Below are 17,424 nucleotides of genomic sequence, written 5' to 3'. Positions count from 1 at the left end.
GACGGGTCGCTGAAACAATTATCGCGTAAAAAAACACTAAAAAATCGAGATTTTTATTTATATATACGGCGGGCCACGGCCCCTGTCTATTTTTGCCGTTTTTACCAAAAATTCTAAATATGCGTATTTATAAGAAGGAAGAGTACTCGTAATGGCTTTAAAAACGTTGTAGCTTGCATGAGGGACCGTCGGGCCATCTTTCTGTATCAAAAAAATTTCAAAAATCCAAATATTAAGCTCCTAAGTACGGTAAAACCATTTTTTTGAAAAAAACTAGTATGCAAGTTTTCGCGGTGAAGGATTTATTTTTCGACATTGAAACTTTACACGCATCGTAAGACGGGTTGCTAAAACGATTATCGCGCAAAAAAACACGAAAAAATCGAGATTTTTTTTTATATATACGGCGGGCCACGGCCCCTGGTCTGTTTTTCCGTTTTTCACCAAAAATACTAAATATGCGTATTTTTAAGAAGGAAGCGTACTCGTAGTACCTTTTAAAACGTTGTAGCTTGCATGAGGGACCGTCGGGCCATCTTTCTGTATCAAAAAAATTTCAAAATTCCCAATATTAAGCGCCTAAGTACGGTAAAACCATTTTTTTGAAAAAAACTAGTATGCAAGTTTTCGCGGTGAAGGATTTATTTTTCGACTTTGAAACTTTACACGCATCGTAAGACGGGTTGCTAAAACGATTATCGCGCAAAAAAACACGAAAAAATCGAGATTTTTTTTTATATATACGGCGGGCCACGGCCCCTGGTCTGTTTTTGCCGTTTTTCACCAAAAATACTAAATATGCGTATTTTTAAGAAGGAAGCGTACTCGTAATACCTTTAAAAACGTTGTAGCTTGCATGAGGGACCGTCGGGCCATCTTTCTGTATCAAAAAAATTTCAAAAATCCAAATATTAAGCGCCTAAGTACGGTAAAACCATTTTTTTGAAAAAAACTAGTATGCAAGTTTTCGCGGTGAAGGATTTATTTTTCGACTTTGAAACTTTACACGCATCGTAAGACGGGTTGCTAAAACTATTATCGCGCAAAAAAACACGAAAAAATCGAGATTATTATTTATATATACGGCGGGCCACGGCCCCTGTCTATTTTTGCCGTTTTTCACCAAAAATACTAAATATGCGTATTTTTAAGAAGGAAGGGTACTCGTAATGGCTTTAAAAACGTTGTAGCCTGCATGAGGGACCGTCGGGCCATCTTTCTGTATCAAAAAAATTTCAAAAATCCAAATATTAAGCTCCTAAGTACGGTAAAACCATTTTTTTGAAAAAAACTAGTATGCAAGTTTTCGCGGTGAAGGATTTATTTTTCGACTCTGAAACTTTACACGCATCGTAAGACGGGTTGCTGAAACAATTATCGCGCAAAAAAAACACGAAAAAATCGAGATTTTTATTTATATATACGGCGGGCCACGGCCCCTGGTCTGTTTTTGCCGTTTTTCACCAAAAATACTAAATATGCGTATTTTTAAGAAGGAAGCGTACTCGTAATGCCTTTAAAAACGTTGTAGCTTGCATGAGGGACCGTCGGGCCATCTTTCTGTATCAAAAAAATTTCAAAAATCCAAATATTAAGCTCCTAAGTACGGTAAAACCATTTTTTTGAAAAAAACTAGTATGCAAGTTTTCGCGGTGAAGGATTTATTTTTCGACTTTGAAACTTTACACGCATCGTAAGACGGGTTGCTAAAACGATTATCGCGCAAAAAAACACGAAAAAATCGAGATTTTTTTTTATATATACGGCGGGCCACGGCCCCTGGTCTGTTTTTGCCGTTTTTCACCAAAAATACTAAATATGCGTATTTTTAAGAAAGAAGCGTACTCGTAATACCTTTAAAAACGTTGTAGCTTGCATGAGGGACCGTCGGGCCATCTTTCTGTATCAAAAAAATTTCAAAATTCCCAATATTAAGCGCCTAAGTACGGTAAAACCATTTTTTTGAAAAAAACTAGTATGCAAGTTTTCGCGGTGAAGGATTTATTTTTCGACTCTGAAACTTTACACGCATCGTAAGACGGGTTGCTGAAACAATTATCGCGCAAAAAAACACGAAAAAATCGAGATTTTTATTTATATATACGGCGGGCCACGGCCCCTGGTCTGTTTTTGCCGTTTTTCACCAAAAATACTAAATATGCGTATTTTTAAGAAGGAAGCGTACTCGTATTACCTTTAAAAACGTTGTAGCTTGCATGAGGGACCGTCGGGCCATCTTTCTGTATCAAAAAAATTTCAAAATTCCCAATATTAAGCGCCTAAGTACGGTAAAACCATTTTTTTGAAAAAAACTAGTATGCAAGTTTTCGCGGTGAAGGATTTATTTTTCGACTCTGCAACTTTACACGCATCGTACGACGGGTCGCTGAAACAATTATCGCGCAAAAAAACACTAAAAAATCGAGATTTTTATTTATATATACGACGGGCCACGGCCCCTGTCTGTTTTTGTCGTTTTTCACCAAAAATACTAAATATGCGTATTTTTAAGAAGGAAGCGTACTCGTAATGGCTTTATAAACGTTGTAGCTTGAATGAGGGACCGTCGGGCCATCTTTCTGTATCAAAAAAATTTCAAAAATCCAAATATTAAGCTCCTAAGTACGGTAAAACCATTTTTTTGAAAAAAACTAGTATGCAAGTTTTCGCGGTGAAGGATTTATTTTTCGACTCTGAAACTTTACACGCATCGTAAGACGGGTTGCTGAAACAATTATCGCGCAAAAAAACACTAAAAAATCGAGATTTTTATTTATAAAACGGCGGGCCACGGCCCCTGTCTATTTTTGCCGTTTTTACCAAAAATTCTAAATATGCGTATTTATAAGAAGGAAGAGTACTCGTAATGGCTTTAAAAACGTTGTAGCTTGCATGAGGGACCGTCGGGCCATCTTTCTGTATCAAAAAAATTTCAAAAATCCAAATATTAAGCTCCTAAGTACGGTAAAACCATTTTTTTGAAAAAAACTAGTATGCAAGTTTTCGCGGTAAAGGATTTATTTTTCGACTTTGAAACTTTACACGCATCGTAAGACGGGTTGCTAAAACGATTATCGCGCAAAAAAACACGAAAAAATCGAGATTTTTTTTTATATATACGGCGGGCCACGGCCCCTGGTCTGTTTTTGCCGTTTTTCACCAAAAATACTAAATATGCGTATTTTTAAGAAGGAAGCGTACTCGTATTACCTTTAAAAACGTTGTAGCTTGCATGAGGGACCGTCGGGCCATCTTTCTGTATCAAAAAAATTTCAAAATTCCCAATATTAAGCGCCTAAGTACGGTAAAACCATTTTTTTGAAAAAAACTAGTATGCAAGTTTTCGCGGTGAAGGATTTATTTTTCGACTTTGAAACTTTACACGCATCGTAAGACGGGTTGCTAAAACGATTATCGCGCAAAAAAAGACGAAAAAATCAAGATTTTTTTTTATATTTACGACGGGCCACGGCCCCTGGTCTGTTTTTGCCGTTTTTCACCAAAAATACTAAATATGCGTATTTTTAAGAAGGAAGCGTACTCGTAATGGCTTTATAAACGTTGTAGCTAGAATGAGGGACCGTCGGGCCATCTTTCTGTATCAAAAAAATTTCAAAAATCCAAATATTAAGCTCCTAAGTACGGTAAAACCATTTTTTTGAAAAAAACTAGTATGCAAGTTTTCGCGGTGAAGGATTTATTTTTCGACTCTGCAACTTTACACGCATCGTACGACGGGTCGCTGAAACAATTATCGCGCAAAAAAACACGAAAAAATCGAGATTTTTATTTATATATACGGCGGGCCACGGCCCCTGGTCTGTTTTTCCGTTTTTCACCAAAAATACTAAATATGCGTATTTTTAAGAAGGAAGCGTACTCGTAGTACCTTTTAAAACGTTGTAGCTTGCATGAGGGACCGTCGGGCCATCTTTCTGTATCAAAAAAATTTCAAAATTCCCAATATTAAGCGCCTAAGTACGGTAAAACCATTTTTTTGAAAAAAACTAGTAAGCAAGTTTTCGCGGTGAAGGATTTATTTTTCGACTTTGAAACTTTACACGCATCGTAAGACGGGTTGCTAAAACGATTATCGCGCAAAAAAACACGAACAAATCGAGATTTTTTTTTATATATACGGCGGGCCACGGCCCCTGGTCTGTTTTTGCCGTTTTTCACCAAAAATACTAAATATGCGTATTTTTAAGAAGGAAGCGTACTCGTAATACCTTTAAAAACGTTGTAGCTTGCATGAGGGACCGTCGGGCCATCTTTCTGTATCAAAAAAATTTCAAAAATCCAAATATTAAGCGCCTAAGTACGGTAAAACCATTTTTTTGAAAAAAACTAGTATGCAAGTTTTCGCGGTGAAGGATTTATTTTTCGACTTTGAAACTTTACACGCATCGTAAGACGGGTTGCTAAAACTATTATCGCGCAAAAAAACACGAAAAAATCGAGATTATTATTTATATATACGGCGGGCCACGGCCCCTGTCTATTTTTGCCGTTTTTCACCAAAAATACAAAATATGCGTATTTTTAAGAAGGAAGGGTACTCGTAATGGCTTTAAAAACGTTGTAGCTTGCATGAGGGACCGTCGGGCCATCTTTCTGTATCAAAAAAATTTCAAAAATCCAAATATTAAGCTCCTAAGTACGGTAAAACCATTTTTTTGAAAAAAACTAGTATGCAAGTTTTCGCGGTGAAGGATTTATTTTTCGACTCTGAAACTTTACACGCATCGTAAGACGGGTTGCTGAAACAATTATCGCGCAAAAAAACACGAAAAAATCGAGATTTTTATTTATATATACGGCGGGCCACGGCCCCTGGTCTGTTTTTGCCGTTTTTTCACCAAAAATACTAAATATGCGTATTTTTAAGAAGGAAGCGTACTCGTAATGCCTTTAAAAACGTTGTAGCTTGCATGAGGGACCGTCGGGCCATCTTTCTGTATCAAAAAAATTTCAAAAATCCAAATATTAAGCTCCTAAGTACGGTAAAACCATTTTTTTGAAAAAAACTAGTATGCAAGTTTTCGCGGTGAAGGATTTATTTTTCGACTTTGAAACTTTACACGCATCGTAAGACGGGTTGCTAAAACGATTATCGCGCAAAAAAACACGAAAAAATCGAGATTTTTTTTTATATATACGGCGGGCCACGGCCCCTGGTCTGTTTTTGCCGTTTTTCACCAAAAATACTAAATATGCGTATTTTTAAGAAAGAAGCGTACTCGTAATACCTTTAAAAACGTTGTAGCTTGCATGAGGGACCGTCGGGCCATCTTTCTGTATCAAAAAAATTTCAAAATTCCCAATATTAAGCGCCTAAGTACGGTAAAACCATTTTTTTGAAAAAAACTAGTATGCAAGTTTTCGCGGTGAAGGATTTATTTTTCGACTCTGAAACTTTACACGCATCGTAAGACGGGTTGCTGAAACAATTATCGCGCAAAAAAACACGAAAAAATCGAGATTTTTATTTATATATACGGCGGGCCACGGCCCCTGGTCTGTTTTTGCCGTTTTTCACCAAAAATACTAAATATGCGTATTTTTAAGAAGGAAGCGTACTCGTATTACCTTTAAAAACGTTGTAGCTTGCATGAGGGACCGTCGGGCCATCTTTCTGTATCAAAAAAATTTCAAAATTCCCAATATTAAACGCCTAAGTACGGTAAAACCATTTTTTTGAAAAAAACTAGTATGCAAGTTTTCGCGGTGAAGGATTTATTTTTCGACTCTGCAACTTTACACGCATCGTACGACGGGTCGCTGAAACAATTATCGCGCAAAAAAACACTAAAAAATCGAGATTTTTATTTATATATACGACGGGCCACGGCCCCTGTCTGTTTTTGTCGTTTTTCACCAAAAATACTAAATATGCGTATTTTTAAGAAGGAAGCGTACTCGTAATGGCTTTATAAACGTTGTAGCTTGAATGAGGGACCGTCGGGCCATCTTTCTGTATCAAAAAAATTTCAAAAATCCAAATATTAAGCTCCTAAGTACGGTAAAACCATTTTTTTGAAAAAAACTAGTATGCAAGTTTTCGCGGTGAAGGATTTATTTTTCGACTCTGAAACTTTACACGCATCGTAAGACGGGTTGCTGAAACAATTATCGCGCAAAAAAACACTAAAAAATCGAGATTTTTATTTATAAAACGGCGGGCCACGGCCCCTGTCTATTTTTGCCGTTTTTACCAAAAATTCTAAATATGCGTATTTATAAGAAGGAAGAGTACTCGTAATGGCTTTAAAAACGTTGTAGCTTGCATGAGGGACCGTCGGGCCATCTTTCTGTATCAAAAAAATTTCAAAAATCTAAATATTAAGCTCCTAAGTACGGTAAAACCATTTTTTTGAAAAAAACTAGTATGCAAGTTTTCGCGGTGAAGGATTTATTTTTCGACTTTGAAACTTTACACGCATCGTAAGACGGGTTGCTAAAACGATTATCGCGCAAAAAAACACGAAAAAATCGAGATTTTTTTTTATATATACGGCGGGCCACGGCCCCTGTCTATTTTTGCCGTTTTTACCAAAAATTCTAAATATGCGTATTTATAAGAAGGAAGAGTACTCGTAATGGCTTTAAAAACGTTGTAGCTTGCATGAGGGACCGTCGGGCCATCTTTCTGTATCAAAAAAATTTCAAAAATCCAAATATTAAGCTCCTAAGTACGGTAAAACCATTTTTTTGAAAAAAACTAGTATGCAAGTTTTCGCGGTGAAGGATTTATTTTTCGACTTTGAAACTTTACACGCATCGTAAGACGGGTTGCTAAAACGATTATCGCGCAAAAAAACACGAAAAAATCGAGATTTTTTTTTATATATACGGCGGGCCACGGCCCCTGGTCTGTTTTTGCCGTTTTTCACCAAAAATACTAAATATGCGTATTTTTAAGAAGGAAGCGTACTCGTAATGGCTTTATAAACGTTGTAGCTTGAATAAGGGACCGTCGGGCCATCTTTCTGTATCAAAAAAATTTCAAAAATCCAAATATTAAGCGCCTAAGTACGGTAAAACCATTTTTTTGAAAAAAACTAGTATGCAAGTTTTCGCGGTGAAGGATTTATTTTTCGACTTTGAAACTTTACACGCATCGTAAGACGGGTTGCTAAAACTATTATCGCGCAAAAAAACACGAAAAAATCGAGATTTTTATTTATATATACGGCGGGCCACGGCCCCTGTCTATTTTTGCCGTTTTTCACCAAAAATACTAAATATGCGTATTTTTAAGAAGGAAGGGTACTCGTAATGGCTTTAAAAACGTTGTAGCTTGCATGAGGGACCGTCGGGCCATCTTTCTGTATCAAAAAAATTTCAAAAATCCAAATATTAAGCTCCTAAGTACGGTAAAACCATTTTTTTGAAAAAAACTAGTATGCAAGTTTTCGCGGTGAAGGATTTATTTTTCGACTTTGAAACTTTACACGCATCGTAAGACGGGTTGCTAAAACGATTATCGCGCAAAAAAACACGAAAAAATCGAGATTTTTTTTTATATATACGGCGGGCCACGGCCCCTGGTCTGTTTTTGCCGTTTTTCACCAAAAATACTAAATATGCGTATTTTTAAGAAGGAAGCGGACTCGTAATGCCTTTAAAAACGTTGTAGCTTGCATGTGGGACCGTCGGGCCATCTTTCTGTATCAAAAAAATTTCAAAAATCCAAATATTAAGCGCCTAAGTACGGTAAAACCATTTTTTTGAAAAAAACTAGTATGTAAGTTTTCGCGGTGAAGGATTTATTTTTCGACTTTGAAACTTTACACGCATCGTAAGACGGGTTGCTAAAACGATTATCGCGCAAAAAAAGACGAAAAAATCAAGATTTTTTTTTATATATACGACGGGCCACGGCCCCTGGTCTGTTTTTGCCGTTTTTCACCAAAAATACTAAATATGCGTATTTTTAAGAAGGAAGCGTACTCGTAATGGCTTTAAAAACGTTGTAGCTTGCATGAGGGACCGTCGGGCCATCTTTCTGTATCAAAAAATTTTCAAAAATCCAAATATTAAGCTCCTAAGTACGGTAAAACTATTTTTTTGAAAAAAACTAGTATGCAAGTTTTCGCGGTGAAGGATTTATTTTTCGACTCTGAAACTTTACACGCATCGTAAGACGGGTTGCTGAAACAATTATCGCGCAAAAAAACACGAAAAAATCGAGATTTTTATTTATATATACGGCGGGCCACGGCCCCTGGTCTGTTTTTGCCGTTTTTCACCAAAAATACTAAATATGCGTATTTTTAAGAAGGAAGCGTACTCGTAATGGCTTTATAAACGTTGTAGCTCGAATGAGGGACCGTCAGGCCATCTTTCTGTATCAAAAAAATTTCAAAAATCCAAATATTAAGCGCCTAAGTACGGTAAAACCATTTTTTTGAAAAAAACTAGTATGCAAGTTTTCGCGGTGAAGGATTTATTTTTCGACTCTGAAACTTTACACGCATCGTACGACGGGTCACTGAAACAATTATCGCGCAAAAAAAACACTAAAAAATCGAGATTTTTATTTATATATACGGCGGGCCACGGCCCCTGGTCTGTTTTTGCCGTTTTTCACCAAAAATACTAAATATGCGTATTTTTAAGAAGGAAGCGTACTCGTAATGGCTTTAAAAACGTTGTAGCTTGCATGAGGGACCGTCGGGCCATCTTTCTGTATCAAAAAATTTTCAAAAATCCAAATATTAAGCTCCTAAGTACGGTAAAACCATTTTTTTGAAAAAAACTAGTATGCAAGTTTTCGCGGTGAAGGATTTATTTTTCGACTCTGAAACTTTACACGCATCGTAAGACGGGTTGCTGAAACAATTATCGCGCAAAAAAACACGAAAAAATCGAGATTTTTTTTTATATATACGGCGGGCCACGGCCCCTGGTCTGTTTTTGCCGTTTTTCACCAAAAATACTAAATATGCGTATTTTTAAGAAGGAAACGTACTCGTAATACCTTTAAAAACGTTGTAGCTTGCATGAGGGACCGTCGGGCCATCTTTCTATATCAAAAAAATTTCAAAATTCCCAATATTAAGCGCCTAAGTACGGTAAAACCATTTTTTTGAAAAAAACTAGTATGCAAGTTTTCGCGGTGAAGGATTTATTTTTCGACTCTGAAACTTTACACGCATCGTACGACGGGTTGCTAAAACGATTATCGCGCAAAAAAAGACGAAAAAATCAAGATTTTTTTTTATATATACGACGGGCCACGGCCCCTGGTCTGTTTTTGCCGTTTTTTCACCAAAAATACTAAATATGCGTATTTTTAAGAAGGAAGCGTACTCGTAATGGCTTTATAAACGTTGTAGCTCGAATGAGGGACCGTCAGGCCATCTTTCTGTATCAAAAAAATTTCAAAAATCCAAATATTAAGCGCCTAAGTACGGTAAAACCATTTTTTTGAAAAAAACTAGTATGCAAGTTTTCGCGGTGAAGGATTTATTTTTCGACTCTGAAACTTTACACGCATCGTACGACGGGTCACTGAAACAATTATCGCGCAAAAAAACACTAAAAAATCGAGATTTTTATTTATATATACGGCGGGCCACGGCCCCTGGTCTGTTTTTGCCGTTTTTTCACCAAAAATACTAAATATGCGTATTTTTAAGAAGGAAGCGTACTCGTAATGGCTTTAAAAACGTTGTAGCTTGCATGAGGGACCGTCGGGCCATCTTTCTGTATCAAAAAATTTTCAAAAATCCAAATATTAAGCTCCTAAGTACGGTAAAACCATTTTTTTGAAAAAAACTAGTATGCAAGTTTTCGCGGTGAAGGATTTATTTTTCGACTCTGAAACTTTACACGCATCGTAAGACGGGTTGCTGAAACAATTATCGCGCAAAAAAACACGAAAAAATCGAGATTTTTTTTTATATATACGGCGGGCCACGGCCCCTGGTCTGTTTTTGCCGTTTTTCACCAAAAATACTAAATATGCGTATTTTTAAGAAGGAAACGTACTCGTAATACCTTTAAAAACGTTGTAGCTTGCATGAGGGACCGTCGGGCCATCTTTCTATATCAAAAAAATTTCAAAATTCCCAATATTAAGCGCCTAAGTACGGTAAAACCATTTTTTTGAAAAAAACTAGTATGCAAGTTTTCGCGGTGAAGGATTTATTTTTCGACTCTGAAACTTTACACGCATCGTACGACGGGTTGCTAAAACGATTATCGCGCAAAAAAAGACGAAAAAATCAAGATTTTTTTTTATATATACGACGGGCCACGGCCCCTGGTCTGTTTTTGCCGTTTTTCACCAAAAATACTAAATATGCGTATTTTTAAGAAGGAAGCGTACTCGTAATGGCTTTATAAACGTTGTAGCTCGAATGAGGGACCGTCAGGCCATCTTTCTGTATCAAAAAAATTTCAAAAATCCAAATATTAAGCGCCTAAGTACGGTAAAACCATTTTTTTGAAAAAAACTAGTATGCAAGTTTTCGCGGTGAAGGATTTATTTTTCGACTCTGAAACTTTACACGCATCGTACGACGGGTCACTGAAACAATTATCGCGCAAAAAAACACTAAAAAATCGAGATTTTTATTTATATATACGGCGGGCCACGGCCCCTGGTCTGTTTTTGCCGTTTTTCACCAAAAATACTAAATATGCGTATTTTTAAGAAGGAAGCGTACTCGTAATGGCTTTAAAAACGTTGTAGCTTGCATGAGGGACCGTCGGGCCATCTTTCTGTATCAAAAAAATTTCAAAAATCCAAATATTAAGCGCCTAAGTACGGTAAAACCATTTTTTTGAAAAAAACTAGTATGCAAGTTTTTGCGGTGAAGGATTTATTTTTCGACTTTGAAACTTTACACGCATCGTAAGACGGGTTGCTAAAACGATTATCGCGCAAAAAAACACGAAAAAATCGAGATTTCTTTTTATATATACGGCGGGCCACGGCCCCTGGTCTGTTTTTGCCGTTTTTCACCAAAAATACTAAATATGCGTATTTTTAAGAAGGAAGCGGACTCGTAATGCCTTTAAAAACGTTGTAGCTTGCATGAGGGACCGTCGGGCCATCTTTCTGTATCAAAAAAATTTCAAAATTCCCAATATTAAGCGCCTAAGTACGGTAAAACCATTTTTTTGAAAAAAACTAGTATGCAAGTTTTCGCGGTGAAGGATTTATTTTTCGACTTTGAAACTTTACACGCATCGTAAGACGGGTTGCAAAAACGATTATCGCGCAAAAAAACAACGAAAAAATCAAGATTTTTTTTTATATATACGACGGGCCACGGCCCCTGGTCTGTTTTTGCCGTTTTTCACCAAAAATACTAAATATGCGTATTTTTAAGAAGGAAGCGTACTCGTAATGCCTTTAAAAACGTTGTAGCTTGCATGAGGGACCGTCGGGCCATCTTTCTGTATCAAAAAATTTTCAAAAATCCAAATATTAAGCTCCTAAGTACGGTAAAACCATTTTTTTGAAAAAAACTAGTATGCAAGTTTTCGCGGTGAAGGATTTATTTTTCGACTCTGAAACTTTACACGCATCGTAAGACGGGTTGCTGAAACAATTATCGCGCAAAAAAACACGAAAAAATCGAGATTTTTTTTTATATATACGGCGGGCCACGGCCCCTGGTCTGTTTTTGCCGTTTTTCACCAAAAATACTAAATATGCGTATTTTTAAGAAGGAAGCGTACTCGTAATGCCTTTAAAAACGTTGTAGCTTGCATGAGGGACCGTCGGGCCATCTTTCTGTATCAAAAAATTTTCAAAAATCCAAATATTAAGCGCCTAAGTACGGTAAAACCATTTTTTTGAAAAAAACTAGTATGTAAGTTTTCGCGGTGAAGGATTTATTTTTCGACTCTGAAACTTTACACGCATCGTAAGACGGGTTGCTGAAACAATTATCGCGCAAAAAAACACGAAAAAATCGAGATTTTTTTTTATATATACGGCGGGCCACGGCCCCTGGTCTGTTTTTGCCGTTTTTCACCAAAAATACTAAATATGCGTATTTTTAAGAAGGAAGCGTACTCGTAATGGCTTTATAAACGTTGTAGCTTGCATGAGGGACCGTCGGGCCATCTTTCTGTATCAAAAAATTTTCAAAAATCCAAATATTAAGCTCCTAAGTACGGTAAAACTATTTTTTTGAAAAAAACTAGTATGCAAGTTTTCGCGGTGAAGGATTTATTTTTCGACTCTGAAACTTTACACGCATCGTAAGACGGGTTGCTGAAACAATTATCGCGCAAAAAAACACGAAAAAATCGAGATTTTTATTTATATATACGGCGGGCCACGGCCCCTGGTCTGTTTTTGCCGTTTTTCACCAAAAATACTAAATATGCGTATTTTTAAGAAGGAAGCGTACTCGTAATGGCTTTATAAACGTTGTAGCTCGAATGAGGGACCGTCAGGCCATCTTTCTGTATCAAAAAAATTTCAAAAATCCAAATATTAAGCGCCTAAGTACGGTAAAATCATTTTTTTGAAAAAAACTAGTATGCAAGTTTTCGCGGTGAAGGATTTATTTTTCGACTCTGAAACTTTACACGCATCGTACGACGGGTCACTGAAACAATTATCGCGCAAAAAAACACTAAAAAATCAAGATTTTTATTTATATATACGGCGGGCCACGGCCCCTGGTCTGTTTTTGCCGTTTTTCACCAAAAATACTAAATATGCGTATTTTTAAGAAGGAAGCGTACTCGTAATGCCTTTAAAAACGTTGTAGCTTGCATGAGGGACCGTCGGGCCATCTTTCTGTATCAAAAAATTTTCAAAAATCCAAATATTAAGCTCCTAAGTACGGTAAAACCATTTTTTTGAAAAAAACTAGTATGCAAGTTTTCGCGGTGAAGGATTTATTTTTCGACTCTGAAACTTTACACGCATCGTAAGACGGGTTGCTGAAACAATTATCGCGCAAAAAAACACGAAAAAATCGAGATTTTTTTTTATATATACGGCGGGCCACGGCCCCTGGTCTGTTTTTGCCGTTTTTCACCAATAATACTAAATATGCGTATTTTTAAGAAGGAAGCGGACTCGTAATGCCTTTAAAAACGTTGTAGCTTGCATGTGGGACCGTCGGGCCATCTTTCTGTATCAAAAAAATTTCAAAAATCCAAATATTAAGCGCCTAAGTACGGTAAAACCATTTTTTTGAAAAAAACTAGTATGTAAGTTTTCGCGGTGAAGGATTTATTTTTTCGACTTTGAAACTTTACACGCATCGTAAGACGGGTTGCTAAAACGATTATCGCGCAAAAAAAGACGAAAAAATCAAGATTTTTTTTTATATATACGACGGGCCACGGCCCCTGGTCTGTTTTTGCCGTTTTTCACCAAAAATACTAAATATGCGTATTTTTAAGAAGGAAGCGTACTCGTAATGGCTTTAAAAACGTTGTAGCTTGCATGAGGGACCGTCGGGCCATCTTTCTGTATCAAAAAATTTTCAAAAATCCAAATATTAAGCTCCTAAGTACGGTAAAACTATTTTTTTGAAAAAAACTAGTATGCAAGTTTTCGCGGTGAAGGATTTATTTTTCGACTCTGAAACTTTACACGCATCGTAAGACGGGTTGCTGAAACAATTATCGCGCAAAAAAACACGAAAAAATCGAGATTTTTATTTATATATACGGCGGGCCACGGCCCCTGGTCTGTTTTTGCCGTTTTTCACCAAAAATACTAAATATGCGTATTTTTAAGAAGGAAGCGTACTCGTAATGGCTTTATAAACGTTGTAGCTCGAATGAGGGACCGTCAGGCCATCTTTCTGTATCAAAAAAATTTCAAAAATCCAAATATTAAGCGCCTAAGTACGGTAAAACCATTTTTTTGAAAAAAACTAGTATGCAAGTTTTCGCGGTGAAGGATTTATTTTTCGACTCTGAAACTTTACACGCATCGTACGACGGGTCACTGAAACAATTATCGCGCAAAAAAACACTAAAAAATCGAGATTTTTATTTATATATACGGCGGGCCACGGCCCCTGGTCTGTTTTTGCCGTTTTTCACCAAAAATACTAAATATGCGTATTTTTAAGAAGGAAGCGGACTCGTAATGCCTTTAAAAACGTTGTAGCTTGCATGAGGGACCGTCGGGCCATCTTTCTGTATCAAAAAAATTTCAAAATTCCCAATATTAAGCGCCTAAGTACGGTAAAACCATTTTTTTGAAAAAAACTAGTATGCAAGTTGTCGCGGTGAAGGATTTATTTTTCGACTCTGAAACTTTACACGCATCGTAAGACGGGTTGCTAAAACGATTATCGCGCAAAAAAACACGAAAAAATCCAGATTTTTTTTTATATATACGACGGGCCACGGCCCCTGGTCTGTTTTTGCCGTTTTTCACCAAAAATACTAAATATGCGTATTTTTAAGAAGGAAGCGTACTCGTAATGGCTTTAAAAACGTTGTAGCTTGCATGAGGGACCGTCGGGCCATCTTTCTGTATCAAAAAATTTTCAAAAATCCAAATATTAAGCTCCTAAGTACGATAAAACCATTTTTTTGAAAAAAACTAGTATGCAAGTTGTCGTGGTGAAGGATTTATTTTTCGACTCTGAAACTTTACACGCATCGTAAGACGGGTTGCTGAAACAATTATCGCGCAAAAAAACACGAAAAAATCGAGATTTTTATTTATATATACGGCGGGCCACGGCCCCTGGTCTGTTTTTGCCGTTTTTCACCAAAAATACTAAATATGCGTATTTTTAAGAAGGAAGCGTACTCGTAATGCCTTTAAAAACGTTGTAGCTTGCATGAGGGACCGTCGGGCCATCTTTCTGTATCAAAAAATTTTCAAAATTCCCAATATTAAGCGCCTAAGTACGGTAAAACCATTTTTTTGAAAAAAACTAGTATGCAAGTTGTCGCGGTGAAGGATTTATTTTTCGACTCTGAAACTTTACACGCATCGTAAGACGGGTTGCTGAAACAATTATCGCGCAAAAAAACACGAAAAAATCGAGATTTTTATTTATATATACGGCGGGCCACGTCCCCTGGTCTGTTTTTGCCGTTTTTCACCAAAAATACTAAATATGCGTATTTTTAAGAAGGAAGCGTACTCGTAATGCCTTTAAAAACGTTGTAGCTTGCATGAGGGACCGTCGGGCCATCTTTCTGTATCAAAAAAATTTCAAAATTCCCAATATTAAGCGCCTAAGTACGGTAAAACCATTTTTTTGAAAAAAACTAGTATGCAAGTTTTCGCGGTGAAGGATTTATTTTTCGACTTTGAAACTTTACACGCATCGTAAGACGGGTTGCTAAAACGATTATCGCGCAAAAAAACACGAAAAAATCCAGATTTTTTTTTATATATACGACGGGCCACGGCCCCTGGTCTGTTTTTGCCGTTTTTCACCAAAAATACTAAATATGCGTATTTTTAAGAAGGAAGCGTACTCGTAATGGCTTTAAAAACGTTGTAGCTTGCATGAGGGACCGTCGGGCCATCTTTCTGTATCAAAAAATTTTCAAAAATCCAAATATTAAGCTCCTAAGTACGGTAAAACCATTTTTTTGAAAAAAACTAGTATGCAAGTTGTCGTGGTGAAGGATTTATTTTTCGACTCTGAAACTTTACACGCATCGTAAGACGGGTTGCTGAAACAATTATCGCGCAAAAAAACACGAAAAAATCGAGATTTTTATTTATATATACGGCGGGCCACGGCCCCTGGTCTGTTTTTGCCGTTTTTCACCAAAAATACTAAATATGCGTATTTTTAAGAAGGAAGCGGACTCGTAATGCCTTTAAAAACGTTGTAGCTTGCATGAGGGACCGTCGGGCCATCTTTCTGTATCAAAAAAATTTCAAAATTCCCAATATTAAGCGCCTAAGTACGGTAAAACCATTTTTTTGAAAAAAACTAGTATGCAAGTTTTCGCGGTGAAGGATTTATTTTTCGACTTTGAAACTTTACACGCATCGTAAGACGGGTTGCTAAAACGATTATCGCGCAAAAAAACACGAAAAAATCAAGATTTTTTTTTATATATACGACGGGCCACGGCCCCTGGTCTGTTTTTGCCGTTTTTCACCAAAAATACTAAATATGCGTATTTTTAAGAAGGAAGCGTACTCGTAATGGCTTTATAAACGTTGTAGCTTGTATGAGGGACCGTCGGGCCATCTTTCTGTATCAAAAAAATTTCAAAAATCCAAATATTAAGCGCCTAAGTACGGTAAAACCATTTTTTTGAAAAAAACTAGTATGCAAGTTTTCGCGGTGAAGGATTTATTTTTCGACTTTGAAACTTTACACGCATCGTAAGACGGGTTGCTAAAACAATTACCGCGCAAAAAAACACGAAAAAATCGAGATTTTTTTTTATATATACGGCGGGCCACGGCCCCTGGTCTGTTTTTGCCGTTTTTCACCAAAAATACTAAATATGCGTATTTTTAAGAAGGAAGCGTACTCGTAATACCTTTAAAAACGTTGTAGCTTGCATGAGGGACCGTCGGGCCATCTTTCTGTATCAAAAAAATTTCAAAATTCCCAATATTAAGCGCCTAAGTACGGTAAAACCATTTTTTTGAAAAAAACTAGTATGCAAGTTTTCGCGGTGAAGGATTTATTTTTCGACTTTGAAACTTTACACGCATCGTAAGACGGGTTGCTAAAACGATTATCGCGCAAAAAAACACGAAAAAATCCAGATTTTTTTTTATATATACGACGGGCCACGGCCCCTGGTCTGTTTTTGCCGTTTTTCACCAAAAATACTAAATATGCGTATTTTTAAGAAGGAAGCGTACTCGTAATGGCTTTAAAAACGTTGTAGCTTGCATGAGGGACCGTCGGGCCATCTTTCTGTATCAAAAAATTTTCAAAAATCCAAATATAAAGCTCCTAAGTACGATAAAACCATTTTTTTGAAAAAAACTAGTATGCAAGTTGTCGTGGTGAAGGATTTATTTTTCGACTCTGAAACTTTACACGCATCGTAAGACGGGTTGCTGAAACAATTATCGCGCAAAAAAACACGAAAAAATCGAGATTTTTATTTATATATACGGCGGGCCACGGCCCCTGGTCTGTTTTTGCCGTTTTTCACCAAAAATACTAAATATGCGTATTTTTAAGAAGGAAGCGTACTCGTAATGCCTTTAAAAACGTTGTAGCTTGCATGAGGGACCGTCGGGCCATCTTTCTGTATCAAAAAATTTTCAAAATTCCCAATATTAAGCGCCTAAGTACGGTAAAACCATTTTTTTGAAAAAAACTAGTATGCAAGTTGTCGCGGTGAAGGATTTATTTTTCGACTCTGAAACTTTACACGCATCGTAAGACGGGTTGCTGAAACAATTATCGCGCAAAAAAACACGAAAAAATCGAGATTTTTATTTATATATACGACGGGCCACGGCCCCTGGTCTGTTTT

Source organism: Rhopalosiphum padi, chromosome 1 (genome assembly GCF_020882245.1).
Source record: "Rhopalosiphum padi isolate XX-2018 chromosome 1, ASM2088224v1, whole genome shotgun sequence".
NCBI lineage: Eukaryota > Metazoa > Arthropoda > Insecta > Hemiptera > Aphididae > Rhopalosiphum > Rhopalosiphum padi.
The sequence above is the reverse complement of the archived record's forward strand: the minus strand, read 5'-3'. Positions refer to the sequence as shown.